Raw genomic sequence first — 21,903 nt, 5'->3', positions numbered from 1 at the left:
ATATGAGGCAGCAATCAGGGCAGCTATTAGCAGCGTCCTACAGCGTCACAGACGAGACGCGAAGAGGCGTCGTCCATATTTTGTTTACAGTCTATAGTCACAGATTGTTGTTGTGGTGCTCCCGCAGCTGAACGCGGCAAAAGAGTGAAATCCTGAATGGAAATCCTGTAAGTGCTTTGATTATGTTTATATCTTGCTTATAGTAAAACATTAGGAGTTCGAATTGCATTAACTAGATACCCAGTGTAATGATTAGAAGAGTAGGCTACGTTTGTTTATTGCTTGCTGTATGTGTATGAAGTAGAACGGAATGTGTAGTGTGTATTAATATATTGAACCGAAAGAAACGGTACGGTACGGTATATATAAAAATAAATAAAACTTGCGTGCAAATTAAGTAATTAATGTAATGCGGAGCGGAACTACTGTTAACGTTGATACGCGGGTTCTTTTTAGGGACCCTGCCTAGCTCTGAAGCAGGCTGCGATGTAAGATTGCAATGAATGCTGGGATAGTGTGTGTGTGTGTGTGTGTGTGTGTGTGTGTGTGTGTGTGTGTGTGTGTGTGTGTGTGTGTGAGAGAGAGAGAGAGAGAGAGAGAGAGAGAGAGAGAGAGAGAGAGAGAGAGAGAGAGAGAGAGAGACAGAGAGAGAGAGAGAGAGAGAGAGAGAGAGAGAGAGAGAGATGGTAAGCTATCTAGGAAGCTAATACTATTAAACCAGACAGTTTCTGGTCTCATTGACTTCCATAGTATGAAAAAAAAAAAATACTATGGAAGTCAATGAGACCAGAAACTGTCTGGTTACTGACATTCTTCTAAATATCTTCCTTTCTGTTCAGCAGAAGAAAGAAATTCATACAGGTTTAAAACCACACGAGGGTTAGTATATGATGACAGAATTTTCATTTTAAAGTATCCCTTTAACACTCATATTATAATAATAAATTGTATTTCTTAAGTAATATTTTTCTTCATTTTAATTTTGAGAACTAGTTAAGACAAATAAATAAAATGTGCCTGGACATGTTGATTTTGAATAATGTGGTTACTATTGGATTATTGTCATTTTAATGGCTTTTAGTCATATTAGAATATATTACGTTTTTTTTTTTTTTTCACGTGTCCCTAAATATTTTAGATCAGGTTATGGATTGACTACTTTGAAACAAAGTAAACTTTCTAATGTAGGTACAGTCTTTTCAGACATCATTATTTTTCAATCCAGCGGCCAGTTGTTTTACAAATTACATTTAATGTAACATAAGGGATGAGAAATGCCATTTGTATTTGATCAAACCCCTTGAAGGTGCATGGTGCTGCCATAATGAGTACACCTGGTGGATTTAGAGTCAACTTCCTTGCTCAAGGACAGAATGACCTGTTATTCACTTTGTCATGTCAGGGATTAGATTTATTTAAGGTGATGTAACTTTGTTGCTCCAGAGTTAGAGGTTTACCTGTTAGATTATAGCCACTTCTCCAGACACCACTACAATACTGGGCCTAGCCCAAACCATGAAAAACATCCCAAGACCATTATCCCACCTTCAACATTGGTCCATATATTGCCTACAGTATATAGTGAAGCAAGGTATTCTTCAGAATTTTTTATAATTTAATAATTAAATTTTAGGGGACCCCCCAAGAGTCCTAAGTCATTTCGAACCCTGGCCGGTACTCTAACAGAAAAAGTGTTGCGGCCGTTTCACACCGCAAGCGTGAGCAGCGCGTATTGTTTTCTGCGTGCATGTTAATCAATGAGTGCGTTCACACCACGAGCAGGAGCAGGGCGTCAGCGTGAGCAGCAGTGAAGCGCGGGTTTCGGCGCGAGTCTATTTTTGCTTTTGCTGCTCACGCTCAATTAAAGTGAAAGCACACCTTTGATGGACGAAATAAATATGATTTCACACAAAAAGTGCCAAAATGCACATTGTTTGCATGTCTAGTGTGTTTTAACAAGAACTGGAGTAGGCTATGTCAGAAAATAAAATGAAGACTCAAAAATATTTATAGAAAATTTACCCATTTAAACTTTTTATTTTTCAGTTTGGGTGAAAGTAGTGTTTTATAAAAAAATTAAAACGAGTAAACTAGTCAGAATACACACGACTTGTACATACATTTATGTTGTTAATAAATAACAATAAATTGTTGTTGTACCAGCAATATCTCCAAATTTTGTTTTTCACTGTAGAGATCTCAAATGTCATGATTTGCCAATGCAAGAGAGTACCGGCACATTTTTTTCCACACTTCAAGCACTGGTGGGAGGTCAGAGGTTAGATCTCTGGAGAATCACCCGTTTAAAACAAACACCGAACAGAGGAGAGTCTGCTGGAGAAAAGAGAACGAGCCCGTAATAAAACAAGAATCAACATCGGCTTGGCCTTTCAGAGATGGGGAGAACTGAGGGATTTAAACGCGACGCAGAAATGGTGTTTTTATTTCTCAACAACTGAGTAATGTATTTTATTGAACAGATACACTGCCATGTGTATCTCTCTAACAGAGTTCACTGTAAAGCATTATCTAATATGAAGTGTCGTTTCATTATGGTTGTCGTAGCTGTGCTGGAATTTGTTTTCAAGGAGGTACCGTGTCTATTAACGGGTAAAAACCCTCTCTTAAGCGTAGTAGTGAATGTTTATGAGCAGTAGGAAAATCTCCCTCTCTTATTTTAGTTATGAGAAAGAACCATATTCATCCGCACAGTCATGCAGAGCCGAAGCACAACCAACAATGTCTTTCCAGAAAATACATGTTTGTTTGTTTTAAACCACTAAAAGACCAACATTTACAAAACGTACCTTTAAAAATAAAAGCTAGTTCAAAACATTATAAATAAACTGCTAAAATAACACTGGTCAGCATGAAATCAAATTGGGCCCAATTACAGTAAGGCATGTTTCTGGCCTTGGCTATAATGGTCGACTACCAGTGGTGTGCCGTCAGAGCCAGCAGGGCCTTCTCTGCTGGCCCTGTCAAAATCAAAAATATATATATTTTCATAATTAAATTAAATTAATGTGTGTCTGAACATGTCTAAATTCAAGTCTATCAGTACGTTACGATTATATTCCCAGAAAGAAAGAATATGGTTATTTTTAGTGAGTCTGAGCTGGATTTTCCATATGCCATCTCATCGCAGCTCCGTGGACCAGCACTGGTAGTATAGCAAGCCTTCCGTTGAAGCTGCCATTTTCCACTTGATCATAACTTTGACTGACGTGTGTTATCAGCCAATCAAATTGTGATGCGTAGTGAAAGACGCCCCAGAGGCCCAGCGATGTGTCGACGGCTAGCTGATGTCATCAACAGGGTGGGGGGAGGTTGCTATATAATGTTAAATCAGATACTATACATGTACATGTGTACAATAACAATTTTCGGGAAAATTAACATTAATTAATTTAAATGTTATTTAATTGTTAAAATCAATTTCAATCAATTTCGTATATATATTATATATATATATATACTGTATATATTTTTTTTTTATACCGAATATGTTCATCAGTGGTTGTATATCAAGCAGGGCGTTTGTGTGCATTTTGTTTTGTAATATTTCAACTAATAGAAAATCTCAAGTAATAATTTCAGAATTTTTTTTTTTAAGGAGTAGTTAATATAATTGATGAATGAATGAATCATTTTTAAACTCTCTTATTTTGTTTTTTTACTTCCACGAAAAAAAAAAGGCCAAACATTATAGGGAGGTCACAATTTTATTTTTCAACTTTATTGGCCCAAGTTACATTAGATCATCAACATTTTCACTTCTAAGGTAGTTTTTTTATTTGTCAAACTTGAACGGAAAGTTTTACAGTTAACAAGCGCGTGTTCGTTTGAAGTGGTTTATTCATGACCATGATATAGATTTATTATCGATACCGAGAATAACTCAGAATAACTCAGCTGAGGTTATCCCGATCACACCAGCCAGTCAGATGCTATGATATGATGAGCTTTATCGCCACTCCTTTACATATTTAACCAGCAAAAGCTGATTCAATATCCGGCACCTTCAGCCCACGGTGTCCAGATGACGGGTGTAAAACGAGTGTTCAGATCTGTAGCATTTCCTTACAGTCTGCAGTCATTCACAGTGTAATTTGCTTTTCTTGGATCATGGACTGGGGAACAGCAGATGTTGGTCTTTGGACAGTTCTTCTTGGCCTGGCTCCTCACGTCGCGTGACTAGCAGAGATGATGAATCGATCAGGTCTAGACTAGCCGAATATTCAATGATAATCTCCTCTACCTGTTCTTTCAATAGATAGCCTCATTAAATCTCTCTAACAAATGTCAAATAACACTGGAGGCAACTGTATTGACTAATAGGGAATATTTCAGCATCTCACATCAAGTGAAAGAGCAGAATCCTATTCCAAAGCGGATGCTGGATGCATATCAATGCCTCAGTGATTCAAATAGCTTGTTGTTAAATTCTGTGTGAACATTAGAAGACACATAAATGTGTCTGCTCTGATCTGCCAACATGAAAGATAAAAAAAACACATTATAAAACCTAGTATCAGAGAGGGCAATCCTACTTTAGTTCAGGAGACGTTGTCATTCAGGAGTGTTTTCATCGTTCAGTTGTGTCCAACGACGTGAGTCACAGCACAATGAATCATTTCCCTCACCTGACCGCATGGGCTCTATCATGTTATGGACTAAAGTCCTAAATGTGTCATAAAAATCTAGGAATGTACTAGAACAGGGGTCTCAAACTACAGCATTGTAGTTCAATACCGCTCACTGAGTGTTAATAGTTTATCCTTAAATCCAAAATTTACTTTATGCATTTTGATTTAGCATTTAATGTTATGTTATATCTTACTTATAGGAAAAGAAGCCAAATGTAAAAAAAAATGATAAAAAAAAAATATTATTAGAGAAAAACAAATGTTAGAGCACAAAACAGGAAATGATTCATGTTTGCTCTTGCTCTAGATAAGGAGGGACATAAATTGTGTAAATGGTTGTTCACAATTACTTGCACTGTTCACGTCATTCCTCTGTTGCTGTAAATATGATGGTTTATTTGTGCTCTCTTTTGTTTAAAACAGAGCTGTAATTCAGCATCCACTGTGACTGTGCTATAAATATACTTACAGTCATCAGCAGTGATATGATTTTAATCTGCTTATAATGTCTATGAATAGCATCTGTGCCATGTACCAAAACACACACACACACACGTACACAAACATATACATTAGGGGTGTAACGCTACACAAACATGACGGTTCGGTACAGCAGGGGGATAAACTTTTTTTTAAACAGATGTGTCTCTGAATTTAAATATTCAATTATAAATTATAAAGGATAAAAAAATCTATCTTAGTTAATGCTGCAAACTATATAGGGAGCCCTAACTTGCAAATAACAACAGAGCCCAAATTATTAAATTCAGTTGCTATTTACTTTTAAATATAGTAATAATCACTCAAATAAAAAATAAAAACATGACAATTTATATATATATGCTGATATATATATACACACACACACACACACACATATATATATATATTTTCATATTATATACGAAATGCTTCTCTCTAGAGTTCATTTCTCTAGTGAACCTGAAATTATTCTCAAGCTGTTTTATTGATATCTTTCAGAAGTGAAAACAATGGTTGAGAGATGTAAACATATCGATCGATCATCTCTTCTTCTCTATCTACTTGTAGCAAACAGCGTTGCATTACCGCACGCCCCCTTCTGGACTGGAGTGTGGCTCACCTGTGACTGCGTGCACCGAACCGTGATGTCTGTACCGCACGGGACCAATACATGTACCGTTACACCCCTAATATACACACACACACCGGCCACTTTATTAGGTACACCTGTTCAACTGCTTGTTAACGCAAATATCTAATCAGCCAATCACATGACAGCAACTCAATGCAATTAGGCATGTAGACACAATCAGTGCAATTCAAACTGAGCATCAGAATGGGGAAGAAAGGGGACTGAACGTGGGATGGTTGCTAGTGCCAGACGGGCTGGTCCGAGTATTTCAGAAACTGCTGATCTAGTGTGATTTTAACAACCATTACGATTGGGACTGAAATATAATATGTTGATTGTCTGGCGAGTTGGATGAAGTGATGTATGATCCATGTGTGACTTTGATACAGTTCACATACTGACACTGAGAAAGACGGAGGGGTGATCCAGGCCTAGTTCACACGTACACGGATATTTGTATAAAACTGAGTTTCTCCACAAAAAAAAAGCACAGTTTAACTCTTCCGGGTCGCCGATCACGCCGGCATGATTAAGTCACATGACCAGTTTAAGACGTCGAACCATAAAAACAAAGTCACGTTGAGCGCTGCCACTCACTTCTGTCGAAAGTGCTAGCTTGAAACTCTATTCTACTTTTTGTTTTGTGTTGATAGACCATTTGATCACAGATATGATCAATAAAACTTCATATAAAAAAAATATTGACACGTTCGTAAAAGAACGCAAGATGGTTTTTGTCATAAAACAAAAAGGAGAAAAATATGTGAATCTGCTGACATTTTAGGGAGTGGAGGAGGAGACAACTGACCAAAGAAGAGAAACTGAAAGGCGGGAGATTGACGAGTAGACAAAGAGAGACATATATATATATATATAGAGAGAGAGAGATACTATTGCTAGTTTTTGGAAGAGTTTGAGTAGGTTTTGAGAGTAGTTTAGGAGTAGTGTAGACAGTTTAGGTAGTTTAGCAGTAGTTTAGGAGTAGATTTAGAGTTTTTTTGTGGAAGAAAATGAAAACCTTAAAAAAAAACCTGATATTTGTTGTAAATAGTTGTATGTATAGTTTGATTTTGTGTTCATTTTACCTTTTGTATGGTATATTTGCACTATTTAGGAACCCCCATACTCTGGGAATGCAAGGCCTTAAATATAGCTCTCTGTATAATTGTGTGCATAAACTGTTTTAAAAAGTGGCAAAGCTAAAAAGAAAAAGAAAAAGGCCTATTATGGCTACACCCTATTTTTTTTGTAAATCTTTTTTTTTATATATATATATATATATATATATATATATATATAGCTCGATTATATCTTATATCTGAATTGTACCTGTATACGTTGACATTTACAACTTGTGTTTACAGTTTTAAACCTTTTAAAATGCTTCATTGAGCATGTTTGTGTTTTTTGTAGTAAAAAAAGCTATAATTTTTCTATTCGGATTTTGTGTTTTTTGTGTGATTTTGGGTCCAGTATGTTGATACAGTACATCAAAGTGAAAAACTAATTGTCTGGTCATATAGGTGATGTTGTGCTGAAAAACATGATACCAAACATTGGTATGGTAAACGTTTGTTTATGTCGCAAAATAAAAAAATAAAAAAAAGTACTCAAAAATGGCCAAAATAGCCCAAGACTTAGAAGAGTTTAAAAAAAAAATCTGCGTCCAAATGAAAACACGCCGTCAAGAGCATGCCAAACCAACAGGTGTCGATATAAACCTAACCGTAAACCCATGTTAGCCAATCAGAAGCCTGAAAAAAAAGGTTATTACCCGTTCCGGTAGGCTAGCGTGTTGTCATAAGCGGTTGTCCTGCGTTGTATTGCATTCTGACGCCTCTGTATAAATATAATAGGAGAACTGTGCATGTATCTGTATAGATGTTATAAGACCTGTGAGCGCAGTTATTAGCGGCAGTATTTTGGCTACGTCCGGCATTGCACACACTCATGCAAACAAAGGAGAAGCGGCGCACAATCTGAACAAGATAACCGTGCGCACTCCGACGTCACAAGCCAAAATCTCTGGTTTCACCGTCTACAAGACAACACTGCAACCGGAGTTTCTGAAAATCTACTGAAAACTAACAGCCAAACCGCATAGAAATATCCCCGTGCTTGTGTGGGACAGGGCCTCGGTTTACCTGACTGCCATTCAGAGGCTAAAGCACTGAGTGAGACAAAACCTTCGCAAAAGACAAAACATCCAGAGAGGCTTGGAGCTTAGCACTTCATTATTAACAAGCACCTGAGCTGGGCAGCGTCCGCTTCTACTGGCCATGCTCACTTCTGTGAAGGCCTGCAGTGAATAATTCAACACAGCAAAGGTTCATATATCTCGGTTTTTGCACACACACAAAAAGTCTTGTTTTTTAGGAACTTGAAGAGGGGTGAATATTATAACTCTGTTCAGTATAGCACCACTGTCTCTATACCACTTGTTGAGTCAGACTAGCTCACACTTCACTCTTTATGGAGAATAATTATACATATAGAAAATACAGACAAATCTGCCTTTGGACAAAGATCAGGAGTAATATGTGACCCTATATCACATAGGGACAATAAATATTAATAAAAAATAATTTTTGAAGTTAAAATTTTATATATAATTTACAGACAAGTATATAAATTACCTTTTCAAAAAGTAGTATTAACAGTTTTTCTGCAGTATTGGCAGTAACAAGAGGAGACTCAAATTTGACTCCTGCATTGGACCCAATGTGTAATGGTCCGAAAATGTAAATAAAAAATAAAAAGTCTAGGATGACTTATAAAATCTGCTAGATCAGGAGTCTCAAACTACTGGCCCACGTTTCATACGGCCTCTCGAGTGTTAATAGTTTATTCTTGAATACACACACAAAAAAAGTTGACTTTATACATTTTGGTTTCGCCTTTAAATGTTATCTTATAGCTTCCTTATAGGATCATTAAAAAACATAAATATGCAACAAAACAAAAAAAAGCACAAATACATTTTCCAACTTATTAGAGAAAAACACAAAAGTAAGAGCAGCAAAGAGGAAATGACTCAAACGATTAATGTTTCCTCTTGCTCTAGATAAGGAGGGACTTAAATAAATTGGGTAAATGATACTGTTCACAATTACTTGTATTGTACAAATCTTTCCTTTGTCGCAGTAAATATGATGGTTTATTTGCGCTCTCGTGAAGCTGAATAAGAGGAATGATCAGATCGCTCAGACCTTGTGAATATGGCTGTCTGCGTTAACTGTCATTTATATAATTTCATTTATATAATTCTGCGAGGTAATGTACACTATGTTTTAAGTGACTGTAAATATTTCATTGTTTTAACTTAAAGTATTTATTTAGTTAAAACAGTTATGTTCAATAGTACAGAGGGACCGTTGCAAAAAAAAAAAAATACATACTTCTAAGAAACTTTGGCATGCTCACGCATTATAATGTCGAGTTTATGTATACTATAAGAAAACAAGAGCATGGATGTGCATGAATTTATAAAGATCTATTTGGTCAAAAATTGGCTTTCGTAAGGGCAGTGCTTTCAATATCAAGGCCTTATGTCCGCTTTAACGCATCCTCTGTGGCGACTGAGAAACCGGGCTGTGAAATGGTCTTATGGCACAACACGGATATGCACATTTTCCTATTTGCCAAGTTCAAGGGGCCATACAAATAAAAAAAAGATCGGTACAGTAAAAACTGCTTAAAATGTGGCTTTGCTTAGGGCAGTACGTCAAGAAGTGCGGTTAAAAATGAATGAGGAAAGTCAGCATTTCTCCATCTGTAAGGATGTTTTAATTGTACATTAGAGTTGTATATGGGACAATATAAATATACTGCCCTAACAAAATCCCATTTTTAAGGACTTTTTTACTGTTCCAACCATTTGTAATGAACACCATTAAACTTAGCATAAAGGACAATGTACAAAGCTGTATTGTGCCATGAGGACATTTCGGTTTCTCGGCTGCCACAGAGGACGCGCCTTGATATTACAGGTATTGCCCTAACAAACGCCAAATTTGCATTTTTTACTGTGCCAATCTTTTTTATGAACCCATAATTCATGTTCTCGTTTACTAGTAAGATGGCAGAGACACACAAAAGAAATAGGTTATAGTAGTAGGGCAGCACAATTAATCGAATTTCTAATTGCGAATACGGATTCCACGATTACGTAATTGTTCAAAGCCGCAATTACAAAAAAAAATCCACTTTCATTCTTCTGCGTGCTTATGAGGTGTGTATGGAGCATGTTATGTTGTGTGAGGCTTATCACGACTACTACAGAGAACCCAGTACCATAGGGACTTCCAGTGACGTTAGTGTACGCTGATTGGTCAAACACACGCGAAACACCAGCCATTTAAAAAAAAAAAAGCTATGTAAACTCACAGAATATAGCGGCCTATATATTTACTCCACAAACTAACTCTATGAACATGGAAAACAGTGATAGATGGACCTCTCAAGCTTTATGCGGAGGAGAAAATCCAACGCAACTTTAAGGGGACCAAGCCAAACATGATTAGCCCAAGTATTTCTAAAAGTCACATCTAAAAGTCACAACAAAAAGCATTGCTTACATCACTTCAGAGTTACTGGCGGTGCGAATGCAACCAGGAAAAGGGCCATAGGGATAGGGCTGTAAACAATTAATCGCGATTAATCGAATCCAAATTAAAAGTTTGTGTTTACATACTATATATGTGGGTATTGTGTATAATTATTTTGTATATATAAATACACACACATGCTTGTATATATTTGAGAAATATTTGCATTTATATACTGCATATATATTTTTATATAATTTATATTATATTTAAATAGAACTATTTTATATATAAATAACACATTTTTCTTATACATGCATGTGTGTGCATTTATATATACACAATAATTATACACAGTACACACACATATATTATGTAAACACAAACTTTTATTTTGGATTCGATTAATCGTGATTAATCGTTTACAGCCCTACATAGGGAACCATTAGTTCTTGGGGAACCACCCTGGTGGCTAGTTCCTATAATTAAGTATAACTACCCGGTGCGAAAGCCCCTATCATAGCATTTTTTAACCTTTTTTTTATTTAAAGAAGGAATCAAACCAATGTGTAGTTGACATTTGAGGCTTAATGTTATAGAAAAGTAATAAAAGTTTTTCAGCTTGTTTTTATATAAAAATATGACATGCAGTTGCTTCAAGCAATGGTATAAAGGCAAGCTATTCAAAACCTCACTCAATGTACAGTAAATTGTGATAATCGTAATTAATAATGGCAATTACAATTTCAAGGGAATAATCGACAATTATGATTTGATTTCGTGCAGCTTTATAGTATACACAAACTGGAAATTGTAAATACCCTTTTGCACATGAACATTTTCTTGTGCGCACAAGAAAGTCCATGTATATTTTTTTATTTTGCAAAGGTCCCAAAATTTTGCAAAATAGCCACTAGACTAGGTGATGTTCAAGGCAAATTAGTATGAAACACCATTACTTATTACTCTTAGAGAAAATGGCCCATTCATTATGCAAAAAATAATCTTAATGGAGGAACACTACAATCAATCCCAGCTCATAAGAAGACAAGAACAAAAACCTGAACACTTTTCAGCAGTTAATGCACAGCATAATAGAGATAAAGTACAAATGATTTATTTCCAGGAAACTACTTGTATTAATTACAGCTGTTCGGCAAGATCAGATACAGAAAATGTAGCTAAATTGAGAATCACAAGAGACACAGACACATAAAGTTACAGAACAGCCTCAAAATACGGCTTGGCATCGCCCCTCACCTCAAGTGTGCATGTTGCATTCTCCAGAGTCATCGCCCCAAGTGGGTCCACCGGTCGCCAAGGAAACTCAATCTAGCTCTCGTCTCGCTCCTCTTCCTCCCGCTCCTCCTCCCCCGTTCAGCATGTGAACCTCAGGGCTATCAATGACCTGAAACAAAAGCAGGTGGATGGAAAAACACGAGCGTCATTGGCGGCAGAGCAGTTGGCTGCCAATCATCCAGGCCCGGGATTAAGTGTCAGCGAAGACCCAGCGACAGGGCCCGTGGGACGGCTGGAGCGTGTCTCAAATGAACGTCTGCCTGACTGCTTTGCATTCACACTCACTGATTCGCTCACTAGAAGCGCGGGCATAAAGCAGTTAGATGCTAATTAAGGTGTGTTCCATCAGGAGAAAGTGTCTTGATTAATGGATGTGAGGGACAGCTCTGCGGAAAGCTGGATATTCCCCTGACACTGCACACCAAACAAACTGCCTGGCACATGACGGGACTCAATGAAGCTTGGGGAGGGGGACACACACACACCGCAAGAACCAGCAAAGAGTGAGAGATTAAACGTATGTGATGGCGACTCCAGACCAATCTGAAAGTGTTTCTTTGCAGCAAGTTCTTGTGTAAGCAGATTGGCCTCGAGATTACCCTGCAGAGTTTGTGAATTCCCCATCAAGAGATTATTTTATGGTTTAAAAGTTCCTGTTTGACATGAATAAATAATCATTAAAAAGCCAATATATGTCAATATAAGCCTTAATTAAATCCTTTCCTCATGCATCAACCCCTGCACGGTTTGTTTTATTTTATTTTTCCCCAAAGAGCCCGTGTTCCTAAGTGGAAAAATTCAGGAGTGCGTAAAAAAAAAAAAAAAACTAATAAACTTCAAAAAAATGAGGAGGGAGATTAATATGAATTACCACATATTACAATATAAACAACATCAAGTAAACATTATAGTCATAATTAGAATGTGCAAAAGCACTGCCTTTTGACTTTGAACATGCAACACTTTTTATTTAATGAAATAATCGCCTTTTGATGTTTAATAATCACATTAGGCTGTACCGTGCATCCTGGTTTTCCATCCCCAAATTTAGGGCCTCTTAAAACGACCGTTGAAACGTTTGTTATACCATTTAAAGTGCCCCAATATGCTTTTTTATATATTACTTTTCATGCAGTGTGTAATATAGCTGTCTGTGAATGTAAACGGTCTGCAAAGTTTCAAAGATCAAAGTAGATAAATGGAGTTATTGTCTCCCGAAAGAAAGAACCGATTCTGAATTGCCAGAAATGAGTCAGGAATTCCAGCCTCACTTCCTGCTGAACCTATGTAGGTTTGTAACAAATTTGCATGAAAAAAAAAGGCCAGTGTAGGCTCTTTATTGGCTGCCCACAAACAACGTTTGTTTGTTTATTAAATAGTTTACTCAATGTTAGCATCAATGCTATTTACATGGCAAACACAAGGTCAATATCACAATCCATTAATTTTGTATTATTATATAAAATATTTCAACTTGACATAAGATAGAAAATGTAAAATGCATTCAGGAGATGCATTCTAAAATATTCCATGTAAACAAAAGCGTTTTCTAGCAGCATCATAAAAATTACAGTCCAACAGAATACGTTTAACAGTCAAAGGGACTTGACACGAGAGACATAAAGGAGGAACTTCGCCTATCAATATTAGAAACCCATGTGTAAGTCTTCTTGAGTGACCCTGCGAACAACAACTACTTTGCCTCTCAAACACTGTAGATGTAGCTTGAGTTGGAGGAGGAGTTTGGTTCGTGTTGTTGACATGTTAAGACACCGTTTGCTGCGCTGCAAGTTCACTTTGCAGCACTTCAAAAGAATGAGGATTCTGACGCCATCGTTACAGTTTATATCACAGTTTATCAAGTGCTGAGGAAGATCCGGAGCAGAAATTCAAATAAGGTAATGGCCGTTTCGTTTCCAACACGCGACCAATTACAACAGACTGGGCCATTCCACCAATCAGAGTAGAGTCGGCTCTTGGAAAAGTGGGGATTAGAGAGACTTTAGAGTCCTTTAGCATTTAGACACTGAGAAAATGAGTGCCAATGCTTTACTGTTAGGCCACGGCTCAGACTTAACATTAACAAGTTTTAAAAGGCTAAGACTTTTAAATATGCATAAAATTACATTAACAAACTGAATGTAATCTAATCTAATCCACTTACTCTACTTAGAGAAGAGAAGCCGGCTGACCACATCGAACAGAAAACTGCAAGAGCAATAAAACCCCAAGAAAATCAATTACATGGCTGTTTTAGCAAAGCAAGACCGCTGTTCTGTATTCCTGTATAGTTCCATTGGAAAACAAGATAAGGAGAAACACTTAACAGACGTCGCAAGAGACCGCCTTAAAGACAACAGCCGGTTTCCCAGGCCCATCACCGTGATTGATGTCAATGAAGACACCCAATGTTCGTAGAGCTTTAACGCTTTAACCAAGAACGTACAGAATAAACAAAAGACCTTGATTTAGTCCAGTCACACATTATTTAGCACTGGCTGAAGAAATCTTAAGTAACTCAAGAGCTGTAAAAGCTGCTCCGAGCTCAAAAGGCCTTTCAAAACTCTTCCCGTTCTTCACTTAAAGACCAGACGCCCATGCTGGGCAGGCTTGCACTTTGGCTAATGGTGTCTGGCTTTTGACTAGCATGAAAGCGCTGGAATCAGATTAAGGCGTAAAACTTGCCATTATGTATGGAGGACCACTGCACAGCAGGATAAAACATAGCATTATCAGGGATTCATACTGACAAACCAATGGAAAAGTATTTTCTAGGGCTGTCAATTTATTGGGCTAATTTAGTGTGAACACTTAGAGAAAGTAATGTGATGGTTTTATTCAATTAATCATGGCACCCACCCAATACAATTCAAGCTAGAAGTACCACCTTCATGAACTGCCAGATAAATGGGTTTTGTGGACTGTAAGTCTGAGATAGGCAGTTATTAAGTGATATGGAATTAAAACAAACAAAATATGATTCATGAAGCAACTTTTTGTAACGTATTCAATGTTATAATCTGGCAAGCGTAATTAATGTGTGTACTTGCAATTAATTTGATAAATGAATTGCCATATCATTGTTAGCCGAATTGTTAATTCAATTAACTTTAATCCACCAAAAGCCCAAGTATTTAGTTAATCAAGAGCTCAAAATGTAGAGACAGCCGAGAACAGCACGTGTAAATGGTCCTCTAGGCAGCTGTGGATGACACTAGCTTTGAAAGCTTTGCTAGAGATGTGTTTGATTACAGGAACAATGAACGCAGAGCTACTGACAGCAAGGCATTCGGGCGGCAGATAAAGGGAACATTTAATAACACTGCATTGAGAGGTGGACGTATTGTGATTGTGTCACGCCTCTGCATCATCAGCCACCACGTCATTTTACATCAGAAAGCCCATATGGAAATTGAATGGATCAGTTGTGATTCAAGGTTGTTTCTAACCCTTCACAATATGCAAAATAGCATGACGCCCGGAACATTTACGGCACAGAGCAAATTCTGAATACGATCATCATCCTGTATTATGATGCCAAGGGTTCAACCCTTTCATCTTTCAACTTTTCTTTTTTGCAGACTGCCCTTAGCTAATGCGCTGAAGAGTCTGAGTTTTCACCTCAGTAATAATCCAGCAATCTCACTTGCCGAAACCCGCAATCTCACCATAATGAAGTGGAGTGGTAAGTGTACCTTTGACAAATCAAGTTTGCAGTAATGATATGATCTAATGAGCAAAGGTGACATATTCCTGGGATGTAATCAGGTGGGAGACTTTTTTTAACTTGCAAGAACAAAAGGTAAAGGTCTGAACATCAACCTTGGATCATTCACAAATTCACAAAAGAAAAGGTGGAAAAGAACAAGAAAAAAGATACAGGAATGAGGAATGAATGAATGAAGTTATTGCATACAGTATATTTTCATGTAGTCAGAATTTTTACTTTCAAGCATAAAGTCTGGTCCACATTATTGCTTATTCTGGTCAAAAACTACCCACTTTTGTTGAGTGACACTTAAACAGTGTAATTTTGGTTTATACATTTACAACAGTGCTCAAAATGCTAGAGGAAAATGCTGGTATTCTTTTGACAACACTAATACACCGTACTATCAGTTAGAGATGTACCGATTGATCGGCTGGTGATCGGAATTGGCCGATTTTCACGTGATTGGCCATGACCGGTCGGTCAGTCTGACATATGCCGATTTTATGCCGGTCAAATGCTCTCGGGCGCCGCATGATTAACATTGCGCAACATCAGCATCACACGTGCACACGGACCGCTGCATGTAGGAAACCTTGTGAATTACGGCCATTTCACACCGCAAGCGTGGGCGGAGCGTGAACAGCGCATATAAAATAGCCGGGTCTATTTTTACTGCGCTGCTCACGCTCATTTAAAGTGAAAGCACACTTTTGATGGACAAAATAAATATGATTTCACACAGAAAGTGCCCAAAATGCACAGAATTTGCATGTCTAGTGTGTTTGAACAAGAACTGGAGTAGGCTAAGTCAGAAAAGAAAATTAAGACTCAAAAATATTTATAGAAAATTTACCCATTTAAACTTGTCTATTAATCAGTTTGGGTAAAAGTATATGGTGTTTTATAAAAAAAACAATAAAAAAAAAAGACAATAAATGTGTGTGCTGCAAAAGTGGTTAGAAAAAATTACATCGGAATCGGCAGGTCAAACTCAATGAAAATTCAGAATCGGCCTAGAAAATTGTAATCGGTGCATCTCTACTATCAGTGGGTTTGTAGTTTACTAGCTACTAGTACTAAGTGCTCAAAACTCTGAAGATTTCATGCCACTAACTTGGACAAGTCTGGCAAATCCAGAGCTTAGCTCTTGCTCAAAAGCGTTCGTTGTATCCGCCGTCTTTTGCAACGCGGAGGTAAGCGGTTTTCTTTGAAAGTGTGAGACTTCTGATTCATTAGCCACTATAGGAAAATAACTGGAAGAATACAAAGTGCTGTAGACCGTAAAATAATGTGTGCTAAAAAACACTTTGTTGTTTATGATTACAACAATACATTAAAATAATACGATAAGAAATTATAACGAAACAAAAAAGCTGGCCAATCAGGTTGGAGCTGGTGAATTTTGGAAAGCACTCCCCAGTTTTCTGTGCAATACGCATCAGACAGTCAGTGAACGAACGAAGGCAGATTTGAAAAAGTCAGCTTGATGAACTAATCTAGAATCAACAGTTATGTCATTTTCTCTCCGTCTTCTGTGAGCATTGTCTGCACAAAGACAGCTTCCCCCACAAAGGCCTAAATCCTGCTCTGTTGATCAGCATGTAATCCCCTCAGCCCCTCAGACGCTGGCGAACACGGCACTGGTCACATGGGCTCCGGGTCGGGGAAGAATGAAGTGCACACAAACAAACAGAGCTGAGTCACAGAAGATTGTGACGGGTTGAGTTGGGTCTGGAAGCTGTCAGCTCAATGTGTAGCAGACGTTGATCCTGAGGTCGCTCTAGCTAGCCTGCAGAATGAGCATGTGGACACGGGCATCTGTCTCTGCCAAACCTGACCGGAATGAATTTAGTCATCATGACGTTTCCAACACGGCTCGTGTGGCCTCAACTCCTCTATTCTGACCCGAAGCCTTCCAAAGGTTTCTTAACCCTTTAAAGTCTACAGTATCGTATTTGATGTGCCTCTAAATTATCAAAACTTTGCTGAAAACCTGTTGTACACAATCTAATACACACCATCTATCAACTGATTGATAGTTTATACTTAAGTTAAAGGGCTTTTAGTACAATTGTAAAAAAAAGTCATTTGACATGCATGCGTCAAATGTCAATCAATGTCACACATACAAGTGTCTTTTTGTTGTGAAACCTTTACTGATTTTTATAAAGCATAGCCTAATCAATTCTATATAACTTATTTTTTTGTTAATAATAGTTCAAGATACATGTTTACTTGACTGAAAGAACTTAAGTTTACTTTATCCATTCATCATTTTTTTATTTTTTTTTATGTGAAAAATCCTGTTAAGTGTTGGCTTTAGTTGGGCTCTTGCCCTAGACATTTGAACATTAGTTTGTCTCTGGCTGCTTTACCGGTGTGTTTAAAAGGCACAATTGTTATAGCAAAAAAGCCAAGAGTAAAGTGATCCAGTGACTGTGACTGCATATTGATGTTGTCATTAAGTCAGTAGCACCTCATTTCATCTAGAGTTTAATCTCTTATTGTCTGGGTCTTTCCATTTGATTGATATGAAACTCCTGTGATTTTTACAGCAGATTTTAACAGAATTATTATAATTTGAACAATTGTAAACATTATGCAGAATTCTTTTTTTTAAATGCCATGTTATTTTGTCACACAGACATCAACAAATCAACATATGAATCTCAACAATGGTGACACTCAAATGAAAAGCTTCATGTTGCAATGCATGCTGGGTACGTAGTACACCTATGACATTTTTAGAATGTGAACTAATGATTTTCAGTGAAGACTACTGATGTAAACTTGATTTGTTACTGCACCCACTTAATATTATATGTTAATACAACTCAACATGTTTAGTTTCAGCTTGTGTAAAAACTAAAGTGGTATAGGGCAACGGGGTTCCACGCGATTTGTGAAGTCAACTAATTCAGGTTAAGAGTGTACTGTATAACTGTGGAGTACCATGTAATTAACATAATGCATGAATATGGAAATCATTCAGTACCATGGTATAAGTACCTTAACAGTAACCAGACATCAGTGGAGGAAAACCTCTAAAGTTAATAGTTAGTCACTTAATAGTTTGCTTTCCTCTCAATGACAAAAGCCACAAACCGAAATCCAACTAAAAAGAAACTGTTACTAATATTTTCACACTCAAAACTAGTGTTTGTCATGTTGAAATGAAAAACTATTATGAAAAGGCACAAATATATATTGGTGCAATGAATCAAAAACCGATTACCATGGCAACTATTACCACGGAGACAGATGCATTTAATTACTCCTGTCTGATTAATTTTGTTTGTGGAGGAAATTAAAAATAAATGAAACTTTAAAGCAGTTTGCAGTTCACAAAAGCGTTCTGATAAGTGTGTCATGCATTTACTTCCTAATGCAATTATTTTCTTTGTGTTGTTCATCTGATTGAGCTCCAGTCTCATAATTGCACGAGATGACAACAGTTTAATTGTTTAATGAATGATTTGGAGCAGCACATTTCTAGATATTGCATGTGCAAGTTTTCACATTCTAAGGCAAAACTGTCAAACCCCAGCAAGTGTCAAATGCTTTGCTTTTCTGCTGTATTCTCACTTTGCATTGTAAAAAACCTATTTGATTCCTGTAAAATAACAGAAATTGCTTTCATAAAACATTATAGAATAATAAAGAACACCTTAATATTATATACCACAATATATTCCTCATAAAGGAAGGTTTGCAGCCTGAATGTGTTGTTCAAAATAAAGCCTCTGCAATGCAATTACGGCACAGGTCACACTAACATATAACCGAATGTCATGTAGGCCTAGATGATCATTTTTACAGTTTACAGCTTTATACTTCACATCTGTACAGTTTTACGTTGGACAAGCAGCAGAAGGCGGATGCAGTTTTGCCTCAGCATTTACATCAGCAGCATTTTCCCATTTTACAATGTGGCACACATGTGAAGAGCCACTAACAAAGTTTTCCCTTTTTTTATTTTTTTATAGGCTTTGGTACACAATCATTTAACGATCCCTTAAAAAGTATTCTTTTTTTTTTTTTTTTTTACCTGTACTGACCCAAAACATTTGAATGGTATTGTCCAATTGTCTGAAACGGTTACACACATCAGTGGTCGGATGTAATCAGATAAAAAAAATTCTCTCAGACACCAAAACCGCAATTGTATCATTGAATGCCTTAAGAATAAATATAGCGTACGTACTTGCAAAGTGCAGCAGCATTATTTAATCTATAAAACACTTTTGTATGGAAAAGTGTGATAACTACTTCAAAAAGCAACAGAAAATTTTATCAAAGCAACTATTTTGATCATGATTTTAAAGGAATAGTTCACCTAAAAATTAAAATTATCCCACATATATCTGGTATAACAGCCGAACACAATCGGAGTTATATTAAATAATACAATCCTGGCCCTTCCCAGCTTTGTAATGGCACTGAAGAGCGCCCGGGTTTTTAAAACCCCAAAAAGCGCATCCATCCATCATAACAGTAATGCATACGACGAAAGAAGAAGAAATTCATATAGACCAAGTATGGATTGAGGAGGAGTAGATTATGGGATAATTTTCTAATTTGGGTGAACTAGTCATTTAACTGTGGATTATTGATTATCCAACTAATAGGCTATTTCCATGAACATTTTTCAATCAATTTTATCGACTACCAGCCAGTGCCGGCTTTAAGCATCTGGGGGGCCGTTTCAATAACTAATATGGGGCCCTACCCACATAAAACATAAACATAATAGAGCAGAAAAAGCAAGGATTCCTGTTGGTTTGCATCAATGGTATATTATTTTATTACGTGCACTTTCAGCTTCATGAACAGGCAGCTCAACATAAAATAATCCAACCTTATTTGATTAAAACTATATACAATTTATACAATTACTGATATTATACTTCAGATCGCTTAAGTCGTTCGCGGGGGCGGTAAACGTCGCCATGGTAACCCAACGCGAGTTCAACCAATCAGAGACGTCAGTATTTTGCTTAGAATTGTGGGTAGTGTAGTATTTCTCCAGACGATCGCAAATAACAAGGTTGATTTCATACCTTGTGGCTTTTGTAGGAGCAGAAACTTTCGTTTCACAACCTCGTAGCTTGTGGTCAATCTACCTCGGATGGTTTAGACATTATGGCTGAAAATCAATATCCTATGGAGAAAATGAATGGGATTTTGCTGGTTTGTTGGGGTCCCCTTGGAGGGCGGGCCAGTTTCAATTGAAACGGGTGAAACATAGGTAAGGCCGCGTCTGCTACCAGCCTTAAAATAATGTAATAATAATATCATTACAATATTCTAAATCTTAAACAGTGGTTCTCAAACTGGGGGCCTTGAGTTATAAACAGGGGTGCGGCAAGGCTAGAGATAGTGCTCAGTGAGCAGATTGTTATGCAAATTAAACCTCTTCAGGGTGATACAAGACCCACTGCGAAATTACCCCACTAATTATACGGCTATTCATATATAATTTAACAAAATATTAATTTGACATTTTATTACCTCAAAATGACTCGCAGTACCCGCTTGAGCGGACTGTTATAAGTTGTAGCGGTTATTGACATGGAATAACAGACCACTAGCTATATGACACGATTGAAGTATCTGAATGTAGTATTTGCAGGCCTCAAAAGATGTATGAATGAATGATGCATGGTTCTGCACTAAGCATGGACCAGTTTGTGAAAGGACTGCCAATGCCAGGTAAACGTAAAGCAGATTATGAATCTACTTTCAAACGTCACGACTCACTACTATCAAAACAAAGACAAGAAATCATAACTAGGCATATCTTGCCCTCGGATTTACCAGTACAATGGTGTGTTGCGTGCCTCACAATATTAACTTCTGACAGTATGAAGCCGAACAAGTTAAGACGCCACTTAGAGACTTCACACCACAAAGAGAAGCCTATTAAAGTTAAGAAGTTGTAGTATTGTATTTATTACAATGTTTCAAATAAATCCCATAGTATTTTCCCAGTAAGGTCATGTCTGAGAGTCTCTTTATGTGGATGCATGCAGATATTTTTCTCTACAAAAAAAGCTGCACAGCAAAAAAAAGTTTGGCAACCATTATTAAAGACAACAAAAGAATAAATCCATAGATTGTCTTAAATTTTTGCTCTCACTGACGAGGTTTTTCTGCTCATATTACATGGTGCAATTGAGGAAAAACTCCAAAGTAACCATACATGTACGGATACTGCGGTTAGAAGTGGGAAAGTGGGATTAAATTACACCTTGTGAAGCAGACATCAGCAGGGCTGTTGTTTACAGGATACACTTAAACGTTCTTGAGGATCGCTGTGGCCTGGGCTAGAAAAAAACAATGCACCACCCCTTTTAACGGGGTCATATGAAGCTTTTTTATGTTTTCCTGTCCCTTTAGTGTACAATGTAGGGGAGGGCGATATGATTAAAATCTTATTTCACGATAACGACAGTAAAAAAAACTTTGCTTTAAATAAGCTTAAAGGGGTCATGACATGAGAAACCAAATTTGCCTTGATCTTTTGGTATATAAGAGGTCTTTGTACCATTAAAACGTCCTGCAAGTTTCATAGCTTAAGAC

At 37.1% G+C, this 21,903-nt stretch overlaps 2 protein-coding genes across 3 annotated transcripts in view; one reads left to right on the top strand and one right to left on the bottom strand.

Annotated features, from left to right (window-relative positions):
* dlk2 (delta-like 2 homolog) overlaps positions 1-21,903 on the top strand; it is a 528,840-nt gene that overhangs the window by 397,107 nt on the left and 109,830 nt on the right. The window lies entirely within an intron of this gene.
* tjap1 (tight junction associated protein 1 (peripheral)) overlaps positions 1-21,903 on the bottom strand; it is a 121,768-nt gene that overhangs the window by 70,003 nt on the left and 29,862 nt on the right. For both annotated transcript variants that reach the window (XM_079634635.1, XM_079634636.1), the window contains exon 2: positions 11,571-11,718. The gene's annotated coding sequence lies outside the window, so the exon portion shown is untranslated. The remainder of the gene's footprint in view (positions 1-11,570; positions 11,719-21,903) is intronic.

Source organism: Phoxinus phoxinus, assembly GCF_949152265.1.
Source record: "Phoxinus phoxinus genome assembly, chromosome: 14".
Lineage (NCBI taxonomy): Eukaryota > Metazoa > Chordata > Actinopteri > Cypriniformes > Leuciscidae > Phoxinus > Phoxinus phoxinus.
The sequence above is the reverse complement of the archived record's forward strand: the minus strand, read 5'-3'. Positions and strand labels throughout refer to the sequence as shown.